The sequence below is a fragment of the Macrotis lagotis genome, chromosome 3 (assembly GCF_037893015.1).
Source record: "Macrotis lagotis isolate mMagLag1 chromosome 3, bilby.v1.9.chrom.fasta, whole genome shotgun sequence".
Lineage (NCBI taxonomy): Eukaryota > Metazoa > Chordata > Mammalia > Peramelemorphia > Peramelidae > Macrotis > Macrotis lagotis.
Window position 1 is genome coordinate 243,017,115 of NC_133660.1, and position 25,794 is coordinate 243,042,908.

The window sequence follows — 25,794 nt, forward strand, 5'->3', positions numbered from 1 at the left end:
TTAAAATATAGGTAATACCATAGCATTCCCCTCATCTATTAATTTAATAATTCTATCAAAAAAGGAAATGAAGTTAGTATGGCATGATATAGTTCTGATGAAGCCATGCTAACTCTCTGTAATCATCATTTCTTTTTATAAGTGTTCTCTATTTCTTTAATCATCTAAAATTCTATAATTTTCTCAAGAATCATATTCAGGCTCATTGACCTTGATTTTATACATTTTTTATTTTTCCATTCTAAATACCTGGGATAACATTTTCCCTTCTCCAAACTTGTGATAATTCTTCCATTTTCTACAATCTCTCAAATATTAGTGATCATGGCTTAGCAATAATATGTCAATTTATTTCAGGACTGAAATATGTAATTCATTTGGGCCAGATGACTTAGACCATCTCCTACTATTTCTTGCTTATCTTACACACCAACTTTCTAATATCAGTTTTTTGTTTTATCATTTTCAGCATTAAGTTTATTCTCTCAATGGCACCTGAGCAATCTTGTTTCTCTCTATTGTTAGTTATCATCTCACCCACCAAAAAGACATAGTTCTTCTTTGATTTTTCTCTTTTCTCCTGCCATAGTTTTTTTAAAAAATACTCTGCTTATATTTCTTAGCTTACTTTGTTTACCTCTCCTCATTCTGAGCTTTAGCATTCTAACCCTATTTTTTCAGGTTTATGCTACATACTCATTCCCTGTTTCCTAATCTTATTTCCAACATCTGCCTTTTTTTTTCAAATGTAACTTGATTGATGAGCTTCCTGAGCATCTACATTGGTTTTTTCCAACAAATATTATTTTTTCTTTTCACTTGAATCGTTACCCTTTGTGTCTTCAGAATTTCCTTCTTGAACTGCTCTCATCCCTCTAAAAGGTCATATTCACAGAGAGTCTTTTACCTCCATTGGATCCTGTCTCTGAACTCTCTGAAATTTGCTTTCTCCAAATCAAGGGCATGAAGTCATGTCCAAATTTCCTCTACTCCATCACAGAATAATGTTTAGAGAAAACACACTTCTCTTCAAGGTTACCATTATTTCCACCTCAGTAACCTGTTCATCCTTGTTATTGGGAATCAGATCCAGAACAGAATCCCCCCTTGTTAGTTTTTCTACTTTTTAAAGCAAGAAACTAAATCAGTCAAGAAGTCATGAACTGCTCCACTTTTGGTAGAGTGAACTTCAGCAGATGTCTGAATAATTGAAGTAGGCCACGACTTAATTAGGTAATGGGGGAACTTTCTATGGTACATGTTTTAGTACTAGAATTACACCACTACCTACATTTATCATCTCTTTCTTCTCTGTCTAGGGGGCATATCATATGCTCCAAGGACAAACCTCTCTTTTATTTCTCCTTCTTTTGACTTTCACTCAACCCAACTTCTTTCCCTCTATTTCCTGAATTTCTTCATATAAGTATATCTACTTAACACTATACCATCCCCTCTTTTTATGTATTCAGTTTTTTTTAATAAAATAAGCCCATCTAGAGCCATAGGCCAGTCATGTGTTTCATCCTACTAAATCTCAGTCATAGCTATGAGGACAAATGTTAAGATACCTTGTTCCTCATGTTTCTTGACTAAGCTTTGGGTACATGTGTATAGATATTTGAGGTGAGTTTTATTCCTTTTTTAGATTATTTTCTCCTATAAATTTTGGATGTTTCTTCTATTTTTCTTCCTTCTATGTGGCTACTTTCTATAGTATATAGCATGGGGGATATACATAAATTATTCTTCCCTCTTCATTTTTAGTTTAAGACTTAATGATTAGATTTTCAAGACATCTGACAAATATATTTTTACCAGTTTTTGTTAGATATATTCCATCTTTTGGTCAGGAATCTCTCAAACTTATCTCATAAATCATGAACCAGAATTTCAAATCCCATTCTCAAATACTACTGCTTAATCATTTCCCAAATGACTTTTTTTCCTCCTCTGCCCTCAAAGTCTGAAAGTGAGCTGAACAAGATGTGCTGCTCTGGACTCTGGACCAAGACTTCATAATCATTGCTTCCTCCTGGAAAGCCATTTGTGTTTGCATGTATCACCAGAAGCATGTAATTTCATCTATGGTTCAGAATTTTGGGAAGTTCTGTGTTATATATTGGATGTCTTCCCCATGAAGACAAGATCTTCCCATTGATACTATCAAATATGTATTTCCATATTAATACTGGATTGAAAATTCCTAACTACTACTCTGCTCTTTTTCTGCCCTGATAGTTTCTGGGGGTCTACTATATCATTCTTGGGAAGACAAAAAGATACTCTTTCCTCAAGGCAAACAGTTCTCTTTTCTTTAGGAAAAACTTCAGATCTATTTTGGAGTATAGATTATGCCTCTTTTTCCTCTAATACTGTGATATTCTTTATCATCAAGGCAAAAAAATCAAATTTCCCCTGTTACATCTTAGTACCCATTCCTTCTCCACCCCTCCCACACATTGAAACTTTTCTTGTTTCTATTAGGAACTCTAATAATTTGGTGGTCATGTAGCACCTTTCTTGAGTCAAGGTCTCCTCTGGCAGATTGGTCAGGCTTATGAATGTTTTTTACAAATTTTCAGAAAATGCCAAATTTCAGTTTGAGGTTAGTGAAAACAGAATTTTTCCAAGTTCACCAACCCCCTAAAATCTGATGAGTGCTTGGGTACAGATTAAGAAATCCTGTTTGAGTCCCATCATCTTTATTCATTATAGCAGAAATATAAACATCACACTCTAAAGTTATTCCATCATTTCCATTGTTACACATAATTGTTTTTTAAAAATTGTTTATACCAGGGGCAGCTAGGTGGCACAGTGGATAGAGCGCCGGCCCTAGGGTCAGGAGTACCTGAGTTGAAATCTGACCTCAGACACATAATAATTACCTGTGTGGCCTTGGGCAAGCCACTTAACCCCATTGCCTTGCAAAAATAAAAAATAAAATAAAAAATAAAATAAAAATTGTTTATACCTCATCCTAAGTCCCCAGATAAAACTTTTTATAGCTAATTATATATTTTTGAAAGTTAAAAAATTTTACAACCAACTCATCCCATCTATCTTAACTCTGTTCCATCTATCTTTTTCTTACTTGACTTGCTAAAGATTTGAAGAAGTTTGAACAAAGTGACTAATCTACCATCGTATCTTCTAAGGTTGATTTTTTCCTTTTTTTTTTTTAGGTTTTTTTTTTTTGCAAGGCAATGGGGTTAAGTGGCTTGCCCAAGGCCACACAGTTAGGTAATTATTATGAGTCTGAGGTCAGATTTGAACTCAGGTACTCCTGACCCCAGGGCCGGTGCTCTATCCACTGCGCCACCTAGCTGCCCCGCTAAGGTTGATTTAAAAAAAAATCCAGTTTGGTCCAACATTTTATCCTGTGGTAAAGCTTTTGTGGATTGTGACCATTATACAATATGTTAAACTCTACCTACTCATTCAATGACAACATTTCAAGTCATCTGAAATCAGATGATTATTGAATCTCTGTCTACATTCAAATCAGTGAAAAAAATTTTAAATAACAGAGGCATAAATTCCTAGACATTCTAAAATGACATCAACGCATTAATGACAAGTCATTTAACCAGCAGTGAATTCATCTGCCCATCCCATCATCATCTAGTCCAAATCTATCTTAGCTATAATAATAGCCTGAGATATCTACCCTAAAATCTAGGTAAACTAGATCTTTAACCTTCCTTTAATTTATCAGTCTAGTATCCTTTAAAAAATGATATTAGGTTAATCTGGTCTGATTTGATAAAACCCATGATATTCTTTGAATATCAACATGAAAGTTCTTTGAAATCATTGCTTCTTTTTTTTAAAGGAGTTCACTAATGATCGCTTTAATAATATATTCTAGAATCTTGTTAACTCTCTCACTAACTTCTTAATTATTTTGAGTTTCTATTCTTTTAAGCATTTCATTTCAGTTTCTTTAGCATGAAGTAGATGAAAAATTGGTAGATGTAAAAATAGGGTCGAACATCTTTATCTCTGTTGTGTTATCAATGTTCCATTCATCTTTGTTTGATCTGTCCCTTTTCATCTGTATAAGTCATCTAGACTGCTTACTGAAGATTATTCTGCTTTGAATTCTGCAGTATGTGTATGTGTGTGTAAAATGTGAGTGTATGTCCCTTCTATTTGTTTCTTCCCAAATCTAAATCAAAAGAGACAAACTCTATTACTTGTTCACTTCTGAGATTTCTTCTATAAATTGGAGAGCCCAAAATCCAACAAACATACATGCAAAAGAACAGGGAAGGACTTCAAAAAAGTGTCATTAAATATGACCTTAAGGCATGAAGTCATTATTAACCAACTCTTTGGTGTTCTCTGTGTCCAAGACCTCAGGCAATTCTTAGCCCAGAAAAACACAAGAAATCCACTCAGGGCCACCTCTACCCAAAGGTACCTGGTTAAGCCATTCATAAATCTTAGCAGGTTCACTATCTCTTTTTCCTTCTCAAACAAGCAAGTCCATTACAAAACACCAGCCTGGAGGTTTGGCCTTTCCTTGCTTTTACAATTCACTTCAGGGGAAAGAAAGGTCAGTGATCTCTTTAGGGCTATTGCTGTCTTTCCTGCTCCCTTGTGTCCTTGACTGTGGAAACCACCCTCCCTCCCAAATTCCAAACAGGATATAGCTCCTTCTGTAAACAAGTTTCCAAACTAGGGAGTATTTATCCTCTTATTGTGTGAACTACTCTCCTTGATTCTCCCCTCTTTCTAGTGAAGAGAATACAGTTTTTTTTTCAACCTTTGTTTTTTTTTTTTGAGTGGGAGTGAATGGGAGGTGGGGAGGAAAGGTGAGAAGAAAATAGCAAACAGTCTTGAGAATATATTTAAATATTTGGAGAGCTGTCATGTAACAGATGAGGTATTAAACTTCTTTTGTTTGACTCCAGAGAGCGAAACTTGGAAGAGTAAATAGAAATTACAGAAAGGTAAATTATGTAAGGGTAAAAGTATAAGAGTAAAAAAATTCCAACAAATAGTACTCTCTCAAAGTTGTTTAGGGTTGCAAGGGGTTCCCCATTATAGGAAGCTTTCCTGCAGAAGCTGAATGACCCATTTGGGGAATGTAGTAGAAAACTAACTGTGATTAAGCTAGATGGCCCCCTGGGTTCTATTCTAGGATTCAACTGATGTCTTAAGAGTCACTTGTTAATGGACTCTGCCTGTCACATTCTGACAGGAACTCACTCTGAGATCTTGAGGAAGTTCCTTCCCCTTTCTAGAGGTTTAGTATTTTCTTCCATAATATGGTCTTTTAGAGCCTAAATGGTCTCTAAGAAAAGCTGTGCTGGAGTCAGTTCAAAACAAAGGTGAATATTTTTAGGTTGGAAATCAACAAAAATAAATGAAGACTTGATTCATTTTGTTGAGTGTTCCTTTTTAAGAAAGTAACAGAGAAATTTTAATAATGCAAATCAAACTTAAAAGTATTTCATGTATAATTTTCTCTCCCAAGAGCCAGTTGTTAAACAATTAGCAGTATACCCTATCTCTAAGGGGCCTTGACAACTTCTAGCATTTCCATTTCACTCTCAAACATTCTCTTTTTTTTCAGCTTTAGCTGGATTCTAATTGTTCTCTTTTGGCCACAATTGTCCTCCAGATCAAATTGATAGATCTGAGTCCTTTTCATTCCTTATCTGTCACACAAGGAAAATGTCCTAATTCTTAAAGATTTTATGGAAGAGAGTGCTCCTAAATGTTTAAAACAATTGACTCTAAACTACAACAAAACTTAATTGTATTATGATATACTTTTCAGTTTAATCAGCATTATCAATATTTTGACCATCATATCCTTAAGCTTTGACAATCAACAAAACATAATATAATATAATATAATTAATATAATATAATATAATACTTTGCAATTTTCAAGGCTATAAATGATCACCCTAAAAATTTAACAATTAGCTTTAACAAACTTGTTTAAGTTGGCTCCAGAATACCTCTAGCCTTATATCTATTTTTACTACATTGTTTATATGCTGCTAGCTAAGTATCAATATACTACCTAGAATATCAATATACTCTAGTGGCGCATGGGCACAATTCTTTCTTTCTTTTTTTTTTTTTTTTGGTTTTTGCAAGGCAACAGGGTCAAGTGACTTGCCCAAGGCCACACAACTAGGTAATTTTTAAGTATCTGAGGCTGTACAATTCTTTCTGAAGAAATGAAGTTGAAGACCACACAAAGGGCAATGGATAAGATATAGGATGGGTATGAGAAGGCTACAATCTTACAAGAAGGTGAAAGAATGTGAGGAGGTGTCATCAAATCAATGCATGATTCCCAAAAACCCAACTTGGACTTGCAAAAGCAAACAACAACAGCAACTGGCAATGTGAGCGCTAACTGATGATGCCCTTGTGTGTTTCATCGGTAGCCAGAAGATGAGTTAATCCAGTATGTTGTGTGTCCCAACCAATGACAAAGCCATTGAAGACATGGATGAGCATGGGTCAGGGTTGATGGCAGTCTGAATTAGCAGAAAGGGAAATCTAGAAATCGTGTATAGACCATTCCCAAGGTGAAACTTTTCAGAAATGTCCAACTCTTTATCACCCTTTTGGGGGTTTTCTTGGTAAAGATACTGAAGTGGATTGCCATTTCCTTCTCCAGCTTATTTTGCAAATAAAGAAACTGAGGCAAATAGGATTAAGGGACCTGTCCAAGGTCACACAGCTACTAAGTGTCTGTAGCCAGATTTGAATTTAGTAAGATGAGTCTTTCTGATTTGGGGCCCAGTACTCTTTTCATTGCTCCACCTAGCTTTCCAACTTGCCCTTGAAAACTATATCAGATATTAAATTATTTCTTGAGACAATGTGCTAAATCACCTAAGGATCTTTTAGTCCTTCTGCTAACTGCTATGTTCTATAGATCAATGTGTAAGATTCAAATAAGCTCCAGATATACTTAGTAAAAACAACATATGTTGTTGTTACTGATAATCTTGAGATGATATGCTAATGAACTAACTCTGAAATATTGCTGATTTGGATATGATAATGAACTAACCCCAAGGTGGCACAGATAAGTGTCCATCCCCCAACCAAAATCTTATAAAAATGGGACACCAAACTCCTCCTCCTCAAGCACTCTTCCATCTCCTAAGAGACCATGCTGCTTGAGTGCTTCCAGCTCTACTGACTGTCTCTGCATCTCCCCCCTCACCATTCTCTTTTCCTTTCTACCTACCTTTCTACACCACCCTATTTTTGTCTTCATGTTGCCTGTCCCTGAACCCCATTATCCTCTGTTCAATATTTCTCTGTATTTTATATGCTGTGGGAACCTATGCCTTCTGTGCTTTATTAAGGTGTGCTCAAAACATTAAAAATGTGATTGAAACATCAGTCCCTACTGCCATCATAGTCTTTCCTGAAGAGTACCCAAAGAACTGGTTATGCTTGTTCTCATTTAATAATTCCATAATTTAATAAAACCCCATTATCTTCAAATCATTTATAAATCTTGTCAATTTTTTCTAATATCTCTCTAATAGTATGCCCCCTTCTCTTCATCAGCACTGCCACAACCTTAGTTCAATCTTATCTCTTCTCACGTGGACAATTACAATAGTTCCATTATAAGGTAAGTTCCTTGAGAGCAGTGACTATTTTTACTTTTTCTTTTCTTTTCAGTACTAACTCCTTCTCAATACTTAGCAAAGACTGACTCATGCCAAGGACTGAATAGATACTTGTTGATTAACTGATCACCCAAAGATAAGTAACGAGGAACTTGAGAGTCTATCATGCCAGTTCATGTTTTTAGCAATCCTTTCATATTCAGATCCACTTATTATGAATGCTGCCAATACCAGCTGAATTTAAACTCATTCTTCCTATTTCTCATGCCTACATCCCTTGAATGGTGAATGGTGAACAACCAAGAGTTCCTCATTACATTGGAAGAATGGTGGTATTGGCAGAATTGAGCTTGGAGTCTGGTGATGATCAGGATTGTTCACTACAACTAGATTGCTTCCAGATAAGCATCATTCTAAACTAGAATTGAGTTCAATGTTTTTTGAAATCATAGATGCCGTGACAAAGCTGGTGACAGTTCCTTCTCAGATTCATCAAAATGGTCAAAATGTTCTGAAAAGGTATTTCTTACCTCTTCCCCCACTAAAATGCTACTCTTGTAACTCATTATGGTGTAGTGGCGACTCTGGTTCATTAAAATCTATGCAAGTTTGATCTTATTAAGCTAGAAAAGCTTTGAACAACAACTAGAGACCTTAGGTCATCTCTTATTTCTTTTATTTTTATCAATTTACCTAATTAGTTCTGCTGGTAAAAATAAAATCTATCCTTTGGCTCTCACCCCACCCCCATCATTCAATAAGATAGTAAGACATTATCTGTGCTACCATAACAAACATGAACCAAAACCCCACTCTTTCTCCCCATCACTAAATTCTGTTGAGTAGAATCATTTTACAAGAAAGTTCTCATCTCCAACCTCATAGTCACATAAGGAACTGTAAGGGAAATTAGGAATGCCATAGTTTAACAAGTGACAGATACATCTAGATTTTTTGTTCTTTTCTATTTTTGCTCTAGGTTGGGAATTTTCTGCCAAAATAAAATTATGATTATGAGTTACACAAGTATATCTTTATAATTTAGAGTATACATAAACTCCCTATATATTATCACATACTGTCTGGTGTGCAAATTCTCAGAAGCCTTGCAATAATAAGCAAGGTTGCTGTACAACTGTAGCTCATCCAAACTGCAAAGACATGGTCCCTAGGGCAAAGAGTGTAAAGGTATTATTGGTCATGTAGCTAAATTTATGGACTTAAAATAGTCTGCACTACTCCCCCCATTCAGCTCATTTAAAATTTGAAGTGTCATAATTATATTAAGTATGAAGATGACAGTCAATCAATTTAGTGATCAATCAATAAGATTTATTAAGTATCTATTGTGTGTCACACAGTGTGACATTTAAAGTGACAAATAGAAAGAGTAAACATTAAAAAAATAACTCTAAAACAATTGAAGGAAATATAGAAAATGTTTCCTAGAAAGTATATATAATGTATTTATTTTAATAAAATAATTGTATATACTACCATTGCCACTTTCAGACTTTCCCTCTATCACTTCACTTCAGCAACTTTTTTTTTTGTGAAATTCATTTAATTTAAATTTACCACCCAATTCAAAATTAGGTAATTTTTTCCAACACTAATTCATTCTCCTTCCTTTTTCAATGAAGTTCAGTGTCTTGACTCATAGTCTTCTCTACTCTCTTTTCCTCATTCTTTTTTTCATTTTAAAGATTGTATCTTGAGTTTTACAATTTTTTCCCCTAATCTTCTTTACCTCCCTCCATCACCAACAGAAGGCAATTTACCAGTCTTTACATTATTTCCATGGTATACATTGATCCAAATTGAATGTGATGAAAGAGAAATCATATCCTTAAGGAAGGAAAAATAAAGTATAAGACATAGCAAAATTACATAATAAGATATCAGGTTTTTTCTAAATTAAGGGTAATATTCTTTGGTCTTTGTTCAAACTCCACAACTCTTTCTCTGGATAGAGATGGTAGTCTCCATCACAGACAGCCTCTAATTGTCCCTGATTGTTGCACTATGAATGAGCAAGTCCATCAAGGTTGATCATCACCCCCATGTTGCTGCTAGGGTGTACAATGTTTTTCTGGTTCTACTCATTTCGCTCAGTTCATACAAATTTTTCCAGGCTTCCCTGAATTTCCATCCCTCCTGGTTTCTAAAAGAATAATAGTGTTCCATCACATACATATACCACAGTTTGCTAAGCCATTCCCCAAATGAAGGACATTCACTTGATTTCCAATTCTTTGCCACCACAAATAGGGCTGCTATGAATATTTTTGTACAAGTGATGTTTTTACCCTTTTTCATCATCTCTTCAGGGTATAGACCCAATAGGGGTGTTGCTGGATCAAAGGGTATGCATATTTTTGTTGCCCTTTGGGCATAATTCTAAATTGCTCTCCAAAAAGGTTGGATGAGTTCACAGCTCCACCAACAATGTATTAGTGTCCCAGATTTCCCACTTCCCTTCCAACATTGATCATTGTCATATTGGCCAGTCTGAGAGGTGTGAGGTGGTATCTCAGAGATGCCTTAATTTGCATTTCTCTAATCAGCAATGATTTGGAGCAATTTTTCATATGACTATGAATTGCTTTGATTTCCTCAGCTGTAAATTGCCTTTGCATATCCTTTAACCATTTGTGAATTGGGGAATGGCTTGTTTTTTAAAAATTTTGACTCAGGGGTGGCTAGGTGGCACAATGGATAGAGCACTAGCACTGGAGTCAGGAGTACCTGAGTTCAAATCTGACCTCAGACACTTAAAATTACCTATCTGTGTGGCCTTGGGCAAGCCACTTAACCCCATTGCCTTGCAAAAACTAAAAAAAAAATTGACACACTTCTCTGTACATTTTAGAAATGAGCCCTTTGTCAGAAATACTAGTTGTAAAGATTGTTTCCCAGTTTACTACATCTTTTTGATCTTGGTTGCAGTGGTTTTGTCTGTGCAAAAGCTTTTTAATTTAATGTAATCAAAATCATCTAGTTTGTTTTTTAGTGATGTTCTCCATCTCTTCCTTGCTCATAAATTGCTTCCCTTTCCATAGATCTGACAGGTAAACTACTCCTTGATCTTCTAGTTTGCTTTATAATATGACTTTTTATGTCTAAATCCTGTATCCATTTGGATTTTATCTTGGTATAGGTTGTGAGGTGTGGGTCTAATCTGTTTCTTCCATAGTAGCTTCCAATTTTCCCAGTAGTTTTTATTGACGAGTGAGTTTTTATCCCAATAGCTGGACTCTTTGGGTTTATCAAACAGCAGATTACTGTAATCATTTCCTGCTATTGCACATAGTCTCTTCCACTGGTCCACCACTCTATTTCTTAGTCAATACCAGACAGTTTTGATGACTGATGCTTTATATTATAATTTTAGCTTTGGTAAGGCTAAGCCACCTTCTTTTGCTTTTTGTCATTAAATCCCTGGAAATTCTTGACTTTTCATTTCTCCATGTGAATTTACTTACAACTTTTTCTAACTCATTAAAGTAATTTTTTGGAATTTTGATTGGCAGGGCACTAAACAGGTAATTTAGTTTTGGTAGAATTGTCATTTTTATTATATTAACTCAATCTATCCACGAGCAGTTGATGTTTGCCCAGTTATTTAAATCTAATTTTATTTTTGTGAGAAATGTTTTATAATTGTTTTCAAAGTGTCTGAATCTGCCTTGGCAAATAGACTCCCAGATATTTTATATTGTCTGAGGTTACTTTGAATGGGATTTCTCTTTCTAGCTCTTCCTGCTGTATCTTGCTAGTCAAATATAGAAATGTTGAGGATTTATGAGGGTTTATTTTATATTCTAAAACTTTGCTGAAATTCCTGATTGTTTCCAGGAATTTTTTAGATGATTTTTTTGGGATTATCTAGGTATACCATCATGTCATCTGCAAAGAGTGAGAGTTTTGGCTCTTCCTTCCCTATTCTAATTCCTTCAATTTCTTTTTCTTCTCTTATTGCTGAAGCTAACAATTTTAATATGATATTGAATAGTAGTGGTGATAATGGGAACCCTTGTTTCACCCCTGATCTGATTGGGAATGCCTCTAGCCTATTCCTGTTGAATATAATACTTGTTGATAGTTTTAGATAGATACTACTTATAATTCTAAGGAACAGTTCATTTATTCCTACACTCTTTAGAGTTTTTAATAGGAATGGGTGCTGTATTTTGTCAAAAGCTTTTTCAGTATCTATTGATATAATCATTTAATTTCTGATAGCAACAAACCTAACAGTTTTCCTAATATTGAACCAACCCTTCATTCTTGGGATAAATCCTACTTGATCATAATGTATTATCCTAGTGACAATTTGTTGTAATCATTTTGCTAAGATATTATTTAAGATTTTTGTATCCACATTCATCAGGGAGGTAGGTCTATAATTTTCTTTCTTTGTTTTAACTCTTCCTGGTTTAGATATCAGCATCATATTGGCGTCATAGAAAGAAATAGGCAGTTTCGTCTTCACCTATTTTTCCAAAGAATTTATATAGAATTGGAACCAATTGTTGCTTAAATGTTTGATAGAATTCACTTGTGAATCCATCAGGCCCTGGAGATTTTTTCTTAGGAAGCTCAATGATAATTTGTTGAATTTCTTTTTCTGAGATAGGGTTGTGTAGGTATTTAATCTCCTCTTCATTTCACCTGGGCAACTCATATTTTTGTAAATATTCATCCATTTAACTTACATTGTCAAATTTATTGGCAAAGACTTGGGCAAAATAATTCTGAATTATGATTTTAATTTCCTCCTCATTGGTGGTTAAGTTCACCTTTTTCAATTAGGAGACTAGCAATTTTGCTTTCTTCTTTCTTTGTTTTTAATAAAATTGACCAGAGGTTTATCAATTGGTTTTTTTTTTCATAAAACCAACTCTTGGTTTTATTTATTAATTCAATAGGGTTTTTTTTTTTTGCTTTTGATCTTATTAAATTCTCCTTTAATTTTTAGAATTTCTAATTCGGTATTTAATTGAGGGTTTTCATTTGTTCTTCTAATTTTTTTTAGTTGCATATTTAGTACATTGATTTCCTCTTTCTCTAATTTATTCATGTAAGCATTTAAAGATATAATATATCCCCTGACAATCTCTTTGAGTGAATCCCATAGGTTTGGTATGTTGTTTCATTATTGTCATTATCTAGGATGAAATAATTCTTTCTATAATTTGTTGTTTGATCCACTCATTCTTTTTTTTAAAATTTATTTATTCTCATTTTTGTACATATAATGTTTTTTATACATTAATAAAATATTCTTGTTTAAGAGTAAACAAAATACCCCCACCCCCCAAAAAATATAGACTCACTTGAGCGATAAAATAAAGGAGAGAGAAAAAAATTAAAATTAAAATTAAAAAAATAATAGTAATAATTGTAGGTATGGCCAGGTGGCACAGTGGACAAAGCACCAGCCCTGGAGCCAGGAGCACCCCAGCCCAGATCCAGCCCCATATACTCAGCTGTGTGACCCCATGCAAGCCACCCCAAACCCATTGCCCTGCAAAAACCAAAAAAAGAAAAAAAAAAGACCCAAAAGAAAATAAAATAGTAATAATAGTAGGGGTGGCTGGGTGACGGATAGAGCACTGGCCCTTGAGCCAGGAGTACCCAGGCCTAAATCTGGCCTCAGACACCCAAGGATCACCCAGCAATGTGGCCCCAGGCAGGCCACCCAGCTCCATCCACCCTGCACCCCCCAAAAATAATAATGATAATAATAAAAAATGTGCTTCAGTCTTTGTTCCAACACCAACAACTCTGTCATGGGTGGATCACATTCTTTATGATAAGTCCATCACAAAAGTTACTTCCATATTTTTCCACTGTTGCCATTGCTGATCGCAACTCCCTCCTTTCTTACTTCTCCACTACCCTGTGCTATATTTTCTCTCTCCATTCACTCTAACTCTGCTGTAGGGTAGCTGAATGGTGCAGCAGACAGATCCCCAGCCCTGGGGCCAAGAGGCCCTGAGCCCCCATACCACCCCTTAGGCCCAGCATCCACCCGGCCCTATGATCCTGGACAGGCCATCCAATCCCAGCCCCTTGCAAGAAGTAAAAAAAGAAAATGTGTTATATCAGACCACTCTCCCCCCATGGTCCATCCTCTTCTCCATCATTCACATCCCCACCCCTTCCCCCTGTCCCTGCCCTCTCATTCTTACTCCAGATGCCTATACCCCATTGAGTACATATATGCTGTTTTCTCTCCTCACCACCACTGATGAGAGCAAAGATTACCTTATTCCCCCTTGCCTTCCCTCCTTCCATATCATTGCAATAGCTCGTTGTAATAAAGAAAAATCTTATTATATGAAATACATTGGCCTATTCCCCCCTCTCCTTTTTCTTTCTTTCATTACATTTCCCTTTTTTCTATTGACTCCATTTTTGCACGACATTTTATCTTCAAATTCAGCTTTCTCCTGTGCTTCAACTATAAAAGCTCCTTCTACCTGCTCTATTAACTGAAAAGGTTCATATGAGTATTATCAGTGTCATTTTTCTATACAGGAATACATGCAGTTCATCCTCATTAAGTCCCTCATATTTTCCCCTTCTCCTCCAATCTCTATGCTTCACCTGAGTCCTGTATTTGAAGATCAAACCTTCTGTTCAGCTCTGGCCGTTCCAACAAGAACATTTGAAATTCCCCTGTTTCATTGAAAGTCCATCTTTTTTCCCCTGGAAGAGGACATTCAGTTTTGCTGGGTAGTTCATTCTCGGTTGCATTCTAAGCTCTTTTGCCTTCCAGAATATTATATTCCAAGCCCTATGAGCTTTTAATGTAGTTGCTGCTAAATCCTGTGTGATCCTGACTGCAGCTCCACAATATTTGAGTTGTGTCCTTCTGGTTGCTTGTAATATTTTCTCTTTGACTTGGGAGTTCTGGAACTTGGCTATAGTATTCCTGGGGGTTGTTTCTTTTTTTGATCTCTTTCTCAGGGAGATAGGTGGATTCTCTCCATTTCTATTTTGCCTTCTGCTTCTAGGATATCAGGGCAATTTTCCTGTAGTAATTCTTTGAAAATGATGTCAAGGCTCTTTTCTTGATCATGACTTTCAGGTATTCCAATAATTTTTTAAATTATCTTTCCTAAATCTGTTTTCCATATCAGTTGTTTTTTCAATGAGATGTTTCACATTTTCTTCTAATTTTTCATTCTTTTGTTTTTGAAGTATTGAGTCCTGATTTCTCATAAAATCAGCAATCTCCCTGAGTGCTATGCTTTGTCTGAAGGATTGGTTTTCCTCAGAGAGATTTCTTATCTCTTTTTCCACCTGGCCAATTCTGTTTTTTAAAGCAATCTTCTCCTCAATAACTTTTTGAACTGTTTTATCCATTTGACTTATGCTAGTTTTTTAATATGTTATTTTCTTCAGCATTTTTTGGATCTCCTTGACTAAGCTGCTGACTTCTTTTTCATGTTTTTCCTGCATCTCTCTCATTTCTTTTCCCAATTTTTCTTCTATTTCCCTTATTTGATTTTCAGAGCCTTTTTTGAGCTCTTTCATAGCCTGAGCCCAATTTCTGTTTTTTCTTGGAGTCTTTAGATGCAGGAGCTTGGACTTCCTCATCTTCAGTTTGAGTGTTTTGATCCTTCTTGGGATTACAGGCAAAGTATTTCTCAACAGTGTTCCTCTTTTTCTTTGCTTACTCATTTTCCCAACCTGAGCCTGGTTTTGGGGTGCTTCCTTAGCTTTTGGGACACCCCCCCACAAGAATCTCAGTGTGTGAGGCTCTGTCCTCCCTCCTGGTCTGTGAATGCCCATAGGCACCCCCATCTGCCACAGGGCTGAGGTGGGGGGGGCCCTGCTATTCTATGGGGGGCCTAGACTGAGATCAGGATCTGAATGTGGTCAGAACCCCAGAGTCCTGTTCCAGGGACAGAGGACAGAGCTTGGCAGTCTCTCTCTCTGCTCCCTCCCTAGGCTCTGCACTCATGCCCTGGGGGCTCCTGCTTACTGGCTCTGCCTGCTTCTGGTTACTGGATCTGGGCTGCTGTGGCCAAGCTGCTCACTGTGTGCCCTGAGGGCTGGGCTTCACGTTCTCACTCTGGCAGAGGTCCCCCAGCTGTTCCCCCAAGTTGTGCTTGGTGCTCCCCGGGATGTAGATCAGGAAACTCCCCCACTGCTGTGAGCCAGGGCTCCCAGCATCCTGGGGCTGCCTCCTGAAGGCTGAAGTTCCTTTGCTCTGGCAGGCCACCCCTCTAGTGGGCTGCCCCTCCAACCCCAGGGAGCAGAGTCATTCTGCTCTTCTCCAGGTTACCTTGAGTTGAAGAACTGCTTCACTGGGTCCTTTCTGTGGCTTCTGTCTCTCGAAAATTTAGTTAGAGTCCTTAGCTTACAAGTTTTAAGTGAGAGTGCCCCCCCCGATGCACTCATTCTTTAAAATGAGGTTATTTAGTTTCCAATTCGTTCTGGGTGTATATCTCCATGGCCCAGTATTGCATATGATTTTTATTGTATTATGATCTGAGAAAGATGTATTCACTGTTTCTGCCTTTCTGTAGTTGAGCATTAGGTTTTTATGCCCTAGTACATGGTCAATTTTTGTATAACTGACATGTACTGCAGAAAAAAAAGTGTATTCCTTTCTATCCCCATTCAATTTCCTCCATAGGTCTACCATATCTAGGTTTTCTAACAATCTATTTACCTCCTTAACTTCCTTCTTGTTTATTTTATGATTTGATTTATCTAAATCTGAGTGCAGGAGGTTGAGGTCTCCCAGTAGTAGCAGTTTGCTGTCTATGTCTTCCTGTAACTTTGTCAGCTTCTCTAAGAATTTGGATGCTGTATCACTGGGTGCATACATATTTAGTATTGAAATCACTTCATTGTCTATGATACCTTTGAGGAGGATATAGTTTCCTTCCTTATCTCTTTTAACATTATTTTTGCAGCTGTTTTGTTTGAGATAAGGATTGCTACTCCTGCTTTTTTTCACTTTAGCTGAAACAAATATATTTTGCTCCAACCTTTTACCTTTATTCTATGTATCTCTCCACTTCAAATGAGTTTCTTGTAAGCAGCATATAGCAGGATTCTGATTTTTAATCCAGTCTGCTATTCACTTACATTTTAAGGGAGAGTTCATCCCATTCATATTCAAAATTATAATTACTAATTCTTTATTTCCCTCCATGCTATCTTCCCTCTGATTGTATTTTCCCCTTTTTCGTATTACCAATATTTCCCAATATTTTGTTTCTGAATACCACCACTCAGTATGTTTGCCTTCCTATTTCCCCTTTCCCTTTTCCCCTTTTTCCTTTCCTTCCCTCTGTTAGTTCCCCTTTTTCTCCCCCTCCCTGTCTCCATCTCCCTTCCCCTTTTCCCCTTTCAATACTTGAAAGGTAAAATGCTTCTTAAGTTAACTGAGTGTGTGTGTAAATTAACTTTAAGCCAAATCTGATGAGAGGAAGATTCAGGTGTTTCTCATCTCCTCCCTTCTTCCCCTCTATTACAACAGGTCTTTTGCACTTCTTTATGTAATGAGATTTACCCCATTCAATCCCCTCCATCCTCCCATCTCCTTTCTGTCCCCCCTTTTAAGGAGGTAGTATTTTTAAATCATTCTGAGTCACAGAAAATCATGAATATCCATAACTTCTGGCTAAGTATATACTCTCTAACAGAGTTACAATTCTCAAGAGTTATGAGAATCTTCCTCTGAAATAGGGATATAGCCAGTTTCTTCCCATTTGATAGCAGTCTCATGAATAAGTCATGAGTGTCCATCACTTTTGCCTAAGTATATTCTCTCTAATAGAGTTAAAATTCTGAAGAGTTATGAGAATCTTTTTCCCCATGCTGGGATATAGCCAGTTTCATTTTATTGGATAGCAGGGTTTTTTTCTTTTTACTCCCCCCCCTTCTTTTTTTACCTTTTTCATGTCTCTCTTGAATCTCCTGTTTGATGTCCAAAATTTCTATTTAGCTCTGGTCTTTCCATCAGGAATTGAAATGACCATCTTTTCCCCTGGAAGAGAAGGCTCAGTTTTGCTGAATACCAGATACTTGGCTGCATTCCAAGTTCCCTTGCTCTTCATAATATCTCATTCCGGGCCCTTCGATCCCTTAATGTTGATGCATCCAGGTGCTGTGTAATCCTTACTGTGGCTCCTTGGTATTTAAATTGTTTCTTTCTGGCTGCTTGCAGGATTTTCTCTTTTATCTGATCATTCTGGAATTTGTCTACAACATTCCTTGGTGTTTTCATTTTAGGATCTCTTTCCAGAGGGGGATCGATGTACTCTTTCAATAACTATTTTGTCCTCTGGTTCCATGATATCAGGGCAATTTTCCATCACTAAATCCTGTAATATTAAGTCCAGGCTTTTTAAAATACTCTTCAATGTTTTCAGGAAGTCCTATAATTCTCAGGTTGTCCCTCCTTAATCTATTCTCCAGGTCAGTGGTTTTGCTGAAGAGGCATTTTACATTTTCTTCTATTTTTTTGATTTTTTGGTTATGTTTAACAGACTCTTGCTGTCTCATGAAGTCATTAGTTTCCACAGACTCCATTCTTTTTTTTTAGAGAAGAATTGTCTTCATTTATCTTTTGCAGCTCCTTTTCCAATTGGTCAATTCTATTTTTGTAAGAGTTTACCATTTGACCAATTGAGGTTTTGAGAGAATTGTTTTCTTGTTGCAAGGTATTGATTTTCTCTCCCAATTTTTCCAATTGATTTTTAAGCTCCTTCCCTTTTTCTTCAAAGAAGTCTTTCTGTGCTGAACAGCAGGTCATATTCTCCTCAGAGTTTCTAGGTCTCTCTGAGTTAGTGTCTTTTCCTTCCAAGAATTTTTCTATGAACCCTCCTTTGTGCTGGCCTTTCTTCTTTATCCTAAGACTTTGTGTTGGGGAGGTTCTGGTTCACAGAGGTTTGATGTTGAGATTCCTAGAGGCTTTACTCACTGAGTGTAATATCTCCAGCTGGCCAGTAGGTGGTACTAGAGGTTTTGCTCACTGAGTGTAATATCTCCAGCTGGCCAGTAGGAGGTGCTGGTTGCTTTCTCTGGATTGTCTGTGACCTTGATTGAGGCCCTCTCCCTTGGCCTGGAGGAGTGGTTGAAGCTGTTGAATACTTTTATCTTAGATCAATGGTGCTTAGATCACAGCTGCTTATCCTTAGCCTGGGTTGGAAGGTGGGCTGTGATTGTTCTGGGAAGAAACTACAGCTGAAATGAAGGTATGGACTCTGCGTTCCTCCTGACCAGAGGCACCCAGGGATCGTTGTCTGCACTGGAACTCTCTCTACAGCCCTGATGGCAAATTCCAGATGGTCATTACCCAACCAATGCTTGTGCTCCTTAGTTGGATCATATTATATATGAGGGAAGATCAGGAGACCTTTAGCATTGTGTCTATCCTCTCTCTGCCATCTTGGCTGGAAGTCTCTCTCTTTTCCTCATTCTAAGAAAATCAACAAGCAAATTCCTTCGAACATCCCAACTCCCCAGTTCTTCAATACCATCAACTTCTATCAGTTACACATTCTTTTTCCACAATAGAGATGGTCACAGCTTTGATCTTGGCATCATCAATAAATTCCATTTCACTGACTAAGAACTCTGACATGGCTTTGACTTATCATAATCACTATCATTTCATGTTTACCTTTGTCTCTTAAGCATTTGTAAACCTATTCTTTGTGTTCAGGAAGACCTCTGCTCCCTGGTAATTCTCCATACTGCCACGGCTCTTCTAAGATCTCTTCCTTTCCCAATACTTACACCATTTCCTCCTTAGTTAAAATAGTTCAACTTTATACCATTCTCTATTTGCTCCCTTGTCTTAATGTTATTCATGTCTTGCTAAATGTCAGTCTTGAATTATTTTCCCAGATTCAATAAAAAAAATTTTGTAATTGACCCACTCCCCTGCTCTCTCTCATGTGATTCTGAACAAAGTTAGAACCGTTTTGGTTGGGTTCACTAAAGTTTTATGGCATCTCATCCTGAGATCTGTGGGTCCCCAGCACTATGGAGAAGCAGTAAGTAAAGCTCCAGAGGCAGAGACTTATTCCAGTAAGGATACAGTCCTCAGAAATTGATCTTCCCTGGCTACTTTTGTTTATTGATGACCTATCTTTCCTTGCTTACATATATTCCTTATATTTGTTCCCTCTCCCAGCAATGACAGAGGAACCTGGGACAGTGTTCCTCTGAGTATATGGAGGGATCTTCCTTGTTATTTATATTTCTAAATTCTTAACTAAATGTCTTCTACATTGAATTATTACATCTTCTCATAAAAGAAAAATATTGTTAGGAGTTCAAGAGCTATGATTTTAAACATATTAGTACCCAAATGTGCCTTGAATTTGGTTGTGGCATATAAGATTCAATGTCTAAGTATACCTGAGCTATACAAACCATTGATAGAATTGATAGATTAAAAAAATGCAAGGAGATCTCTCTTTTTCACTGCTATCTTTAGATCCAAATCTTGTTTAAGTTCTGGGAAAGTTGCACATATAACTGCCACCCAGGAAATTGCTGTTTCCACACTATAGGCTAATTCAGAGTGACCCAAGTTGGGTAAGGTCTGTGTCATTCTATATTGAGCTACCCACAGAGAAGTGAAACCTCTTATAAATACACCAGACTATGGTAAACCTAACCCAGGTCTCTTTGAAAACACCATTGGAGAGTAGACTAAAGATGATACTAATAGAATTCATTTGGTGTCATGAGCTGAAGCCATTCTAGCTATATCTAGGTACATTTACTCCCTTCTTTCTGGAGGAAGGGGCCCATTCTAATCAACAAATATTCATCAAGTACTCACTATGTGCCATGCTCTAAAGATACAAAGGCAAAAACAGATATTCTCTCACCTTAGGGATTATCATTTCCTTTGAAATGATCAACTTCTACCCTGTTGACCAAAATCCTGACTAATATGCTTCTTGGTTGACCAAAATGTAAGAAGGTCATAATGTATAGCAGGAGTTGGCAAAGTATACACCAGTGGGTCAAAATTGAGCTAAGGGGGTGGGGTGGGGGGAGGGAAGTAAGATTGGGGAAAAATTGTAAAACTCAAATAAAATCTTTAATAAATAAAAAAGAATAGTTTCTATATTTTAAAATAAAATTGTAATCTTAGATTGTAAGTCAAAAATAGGCTGTAGATTTATCAAATTCTAATATCAACTTCTAATATCAATTTCTATCTTATGGTCATAGAATCCGATCATAGATAGATCATAAGATCATTCACCCACAGCTGAAAGAAAAGACACAGATTTATTCATACAGCTTGAACTAGCAACTCTTTAGTGAATGGTAAATCCAAGGAAATGCAATGTGAGAGACCTAAGATGATTTCCGAAATCTATCAGTTGGAAGTGAAAGGTTGGTGGTATCTAGCTGAAGGGAACATAAATGATTACTTATCAAACTACCATAAATAATAGGACTGCTAACTTTGCATGATATCTTGTGGATTAGGGAAAATGAGTAGAATATAAATCTGGAAAAAGTTTATCTTATGAAAAAAAACAGAATAGATTATAAGGTTAGTGGAGTAGCATTGGATTTTAAGAATACACATTCTTATAAAACAATCTTGAAACCAGAAAGGGGAAGCATGGTTGAAAGCATTTTTGTAAAGATCAAAGGAGGAAGAAACTGAAGAGATATGGTCATTGGAGTAAACTAGAGACCATTCAAATGGAAAAAAAAATAAAATAGATGAGTTCAAACAGATTATGACAGTACAGAGCAAGATTAGTCATTTTCTCCAAGTCATTTCAACCCTGCAGCCTCACAATACCCCCCTCAGAACAAGAAATTATGTGTTAGATGTAGAAATAAGGCAATGGAATCCCCAATGAGGTAAAATCTTTATCCATTAACTCAAGGGAAGTTTAGAGTGCTAACTTAATTCTTCCTCATCTGTCTGAGGTCAGAGGCATAAGTTAAATTGTAGATTAATTTAGGGATTGACCCAAGGGTAAAGCTGTCCTTTTGATGCAGTGCTCTGTATAAATATCTTCACTCCTCACAAAAAAAAAGATCCTAAAAGAAGTATCAGCTGTTGACACTGATCATCTATCTTAAGGAAAGAAAGAGCAGAAAAACCAAGTAGACTATCATTGTAATTGCCTGAACTAAACATAAAGTCAAGGAAACTGAAACCTAATTGGGGTCAGTCCAGTCCCTCAAAAGAATATTCAAGGTGGGGACCCAGGTTGGTTAAATCTGTACCCAACCTTACAAGTGTACCTACCAACAAAGGAGAATAGGACAGAAAGTAAATAATGGAAAAGTAACCCCTTCAAAAAAAAAAGTTAAAGTACCAAAGTTATTTTTTTAAAAGTTCCCAATAAAAGCCTATGCACAATAATACGAATCAACAGAAAATATCCTAAAGTAGAAAGAAGAATGAGTAAAACCTGAAAGAGAATACAAAGCTCTTTTTTTAGGTTGTTTTTTTTTCTTTTGCAAGGCAATGGAGTTAAGTGGCTTGCCCAAGGCCACACAGCTAGGTAATTATTAAGTGTCTGAGGTCGAATTTGAACTCAGGTACTCCTGACTCCAGGGCCGGTGCTCTATCTACTGCGCCACCTAGCCGCCCCTCCAAAACTCTTTAAACATATATTAAACATGAAGAAAAGTGAATCAGTAGTATTTGATGAAAGAAAGAAACCTTTGAGAACAAGGAACAACAAGAAATTTGTTCAAAGAATTGTTCAAAGAACAAGAATTATTCAAAAGAGAAATGAAACACATAAAAGAAGAAACCAGAAATTAATATAGGTCAGAAATAAGAGCTTTCAATACAAAAACTTAAAATATAAATAGTAGATTAGTCAAACTTGAATTCTTGATGGAGAATCTCTCTCTAAAACAAAAGAGACATGAACAAATTTGAAACACAAAAAAAAAGCAGTGGAGAAAACTCTGTCAGAAGAGAAATAAAAGACCTCAATGTAAAAAAATGTGAATTGTATAAACTAGAGTGACTAACCTTGTAAACAGCATGTACATAGGACCATATATTTCCCAGAAGAACATGATATGCAATAAACCTGAATTCAATAATATAGGAAATCTATCCAGAACTTCTGAAAGGATTTTATAACAGAATGCCAAAGAGATCTGTCATTGGTCAAATGTTGTTGATTATTTTCATGAGGAACTTGGATGAAGGCATAGATGGAAAGTTTTTCAGATATCCAGATAACTTGGAATTGGGAGGGATAACTACTGTATTGAATTATATATATATATATATATATTCCAAAATGGTATTGAACTGAATCTAGGAAGATGAAATTCAATAATAATAAATACAACATTTTATGTTTGCTTTTTAAAAATCAATTACATAAATACAGGAAAAGGTGAACATGATACTCATGTTCAAAATAGTTTTAGGGCTATATATAATGACACGAGTCAAATATAAGCAATCTTATGCTGCATTAAATGAGGCATTAAATCCAGAACAAGGTACACTATCCTAGGTAGAGGACTTTTGGACTTTTACTTTCTGTTTGTTGGCTTCATTTTAGGAATAACAAAAAATCATATCCAGAGGAAAGTAACCAGGATAGAAAATGGTCTGGAAGCAAAGCTACATGTGGATTATTGGAGGAAATGGAGTATTTTATCTGGAAAATAGCAGAATTAAGACTGGGGGGAGTCTTGGTAAGTATTAAAAGGTTGTCCTATTGAAGAGGGTTGCTACATATTCTTTTTGGTCCTGGTGAAGAGAACTAGAAGGGGAGGGGAAAAGTGGAAATTGTAGTGAGAAAGATTTCAGCTACATGGAAGGAAAAAAAATTCAAAAATAATCAGAGGAACCCTGACACAGTAGATCATCTATCTAATATTAAAAGAGACCAGACCTCCTACTCACCAAAAACAAACAAAAAAAAACCAATAACCAAGAAATAAAAACCATACCATTGAAAGAACACTCTGTTCTTTACAAGCTAGTGTCTTTCAGAATGAAGCTCAGGTCTCCCTTTCATTCCTTCCAACTAAGATTTAGTTCATGAATATTTGGAATAGACCTCTAGTCCTGCAGGATCTCATGTTAGCTTCTCTTTCTAAATGGGGAAGAAATACAATCCCAGTGATTGTAGCTAGTCCAAACCTTGACTATTTGTTTCTGAAGATGTACACAAAGATACTGTAGAGTCCATAAGGAATCAAATAAGAAAACATAAAGGTTTTGTGACTAAAGAGCCTTACTATTGGGCAGCTAGGTTGCGCAGTGGCTAGAACACTGGCCCTGGAGTCAGGAGTACCTGAGTTCAAATCCGGAAGACACTTAATAATCACCAAGCTGTGTGGCCTTGGGCAAGCCACTTAACCCCATTGCCTTGCAAAAAAAAAAAAACAAATCTAAAAAAAGATTTATATGATAGAGAAAAGATGATGAGGCTACTCAACTGCTTATAGAGAAGTAATGGGCTACTAAAAATGACACACATTTTGGGACATGGTCAATATGGGAATTTTTTTTTGCTTGACTAGTTATTAGTTATAAGTATTTTTTTATTCTCTTGGGATATTGAGAAGAGGGGGGTAGAAAACCATAACTGATAAAATTAATTTAAAAAAACTTTTTTTTTTACGAGAGAGATATGGCAAAGCTTGCAAGGCCAGACAACCTGGCAAGGTTGTCAGAAAACATTAAACAATTAACAATTAATACTTCCAAGTCATGGCAAATCAGAAATGCCAAAGTCAATATAAGCAATAGTTTGAAAGAGACTATAAAAGAGTAGAGAAGGAAGAAGGAAGTCATGAGAACTCAAAGAGGTAGTGAGTAGAATAATCAAGGAGTTGATGTGAGAGGAAACAGCAGTAGTGGTGATTTGATTCCTTCCAGAGCAAGGGGAAGGAAAGGTCGAGAGGAACACTTGCATGACAACAGAGTAGAAGATGGTTAAGGTGAGGAAATATGGTTATAGGGTAGGATTTACAAGCTGAGTGGCTTAGCCCCTCTTGAGCAATGTCCCAAAATATCTGGTTTGATGGGTAGATAAATAGTTGCAATAGAGTAGAAATCAATCTATCTATCTATCTTCTTTCCATTCTCTTTTTTCTTCCTCTTTCCTTCCTTCTTTCTCTCTTACTTCCTTCTTTCCTTCTTTCTTTTCATCTTGCTTCTCAAACCCAAGTCTATTGACTCCCAAGTTCAGAGTTCTTGACAATCTAATTTTAAACTATCTTTTCAACTGATGTCACATTTCTCTTCCATACATTCTGCTGTGTTCCTTTATATGAAATTCATTTCCTGCCTATGTGTCTTTGCAGGCTGCTCCCCAAGTTTGAAATGCTTTCCCTCCTCAATTTAGCCTCCTGGGATTCTTCACTTCCTTGGGATCTCTCAACTGTGGTTAATTTTAGGGCAAGTATTATTTGCCCTTTGCCCCATATGTGAAACTATCAGTTTAAAGACATACCAAGATATATGGAGAATTAAGGATGTAGAGATGTAAGAGGAAAGTTTTTGAAATTTCCCTTTATATCCTAGAATTTAAATTTGTCCCTCAGATTAGAAGAATTAAATTTACCAATCTGCCATAAATTTTTGCCAATTCTGATGTACCCAAGTATATAAAATTTAAATGAGAATTCAATGCCTGAGCTTCTGTCCTTAAATAAGATTGTGATCAATAAGACAAATTAAAAGGTGAAATGATCATACTTCCCACAATTTTTGTACATTTATACCAGGGGAATTAATAATGAAAGCAATTTTAATATTCTACAGCACAATTTGCCTATAATGTATGCAATGCTACAGACCTTCAATATGTCTGAACCTTTTTTCCCAGTAATATAAAATTGGTGACATTCCTGTAAGTTTCCAATAATAAGTATTTTAAGAATTTGCCTAAATTTACTTCTGTTTTTGAGCATTTTTACTTACCTCGCCTAAATAATTCTATATCATAGACACATATAGGAATATATTTTAGACAAAATGTAAGAAGTAAGGGGTAAAGTTCAACCAATGATTTTTATTTCAGGAAAAGAATGCAATGTATTTTCCTGTGTTCAGAAGGATTAGAGATAAAATTTAAAATCTTAAAAGCCATAATGACAAACTATGTGGAATAAGGTGCTAATTGCTACTACTAAATTCTCCTTTTTATATGCA

The 25,794-nt window shown here is 36.2% G+C and overlaps 1 long non-coding RNA gene across 1 annotated transcript in view; it reads left to right on the forward strand.

The window, feature by feature from the left end:
• Positions 1–25,794, forward strand: part of LOC141518375 (uncharacterized) — a 149,169-nt gene that overhangs the window by 112,181 nt on the left and 11,194 nt on the right. Inside the window, exon 4 of the long non-coding RNA XR_012477174.1 lies at positions 23,189–23,324. This is a non-coding gene — a long non-coding RNA (uncharacterized LOC141518375). The remainder of the gene's footprint in view (positions 1–23,188; positions 23,325–25,794) is intronic.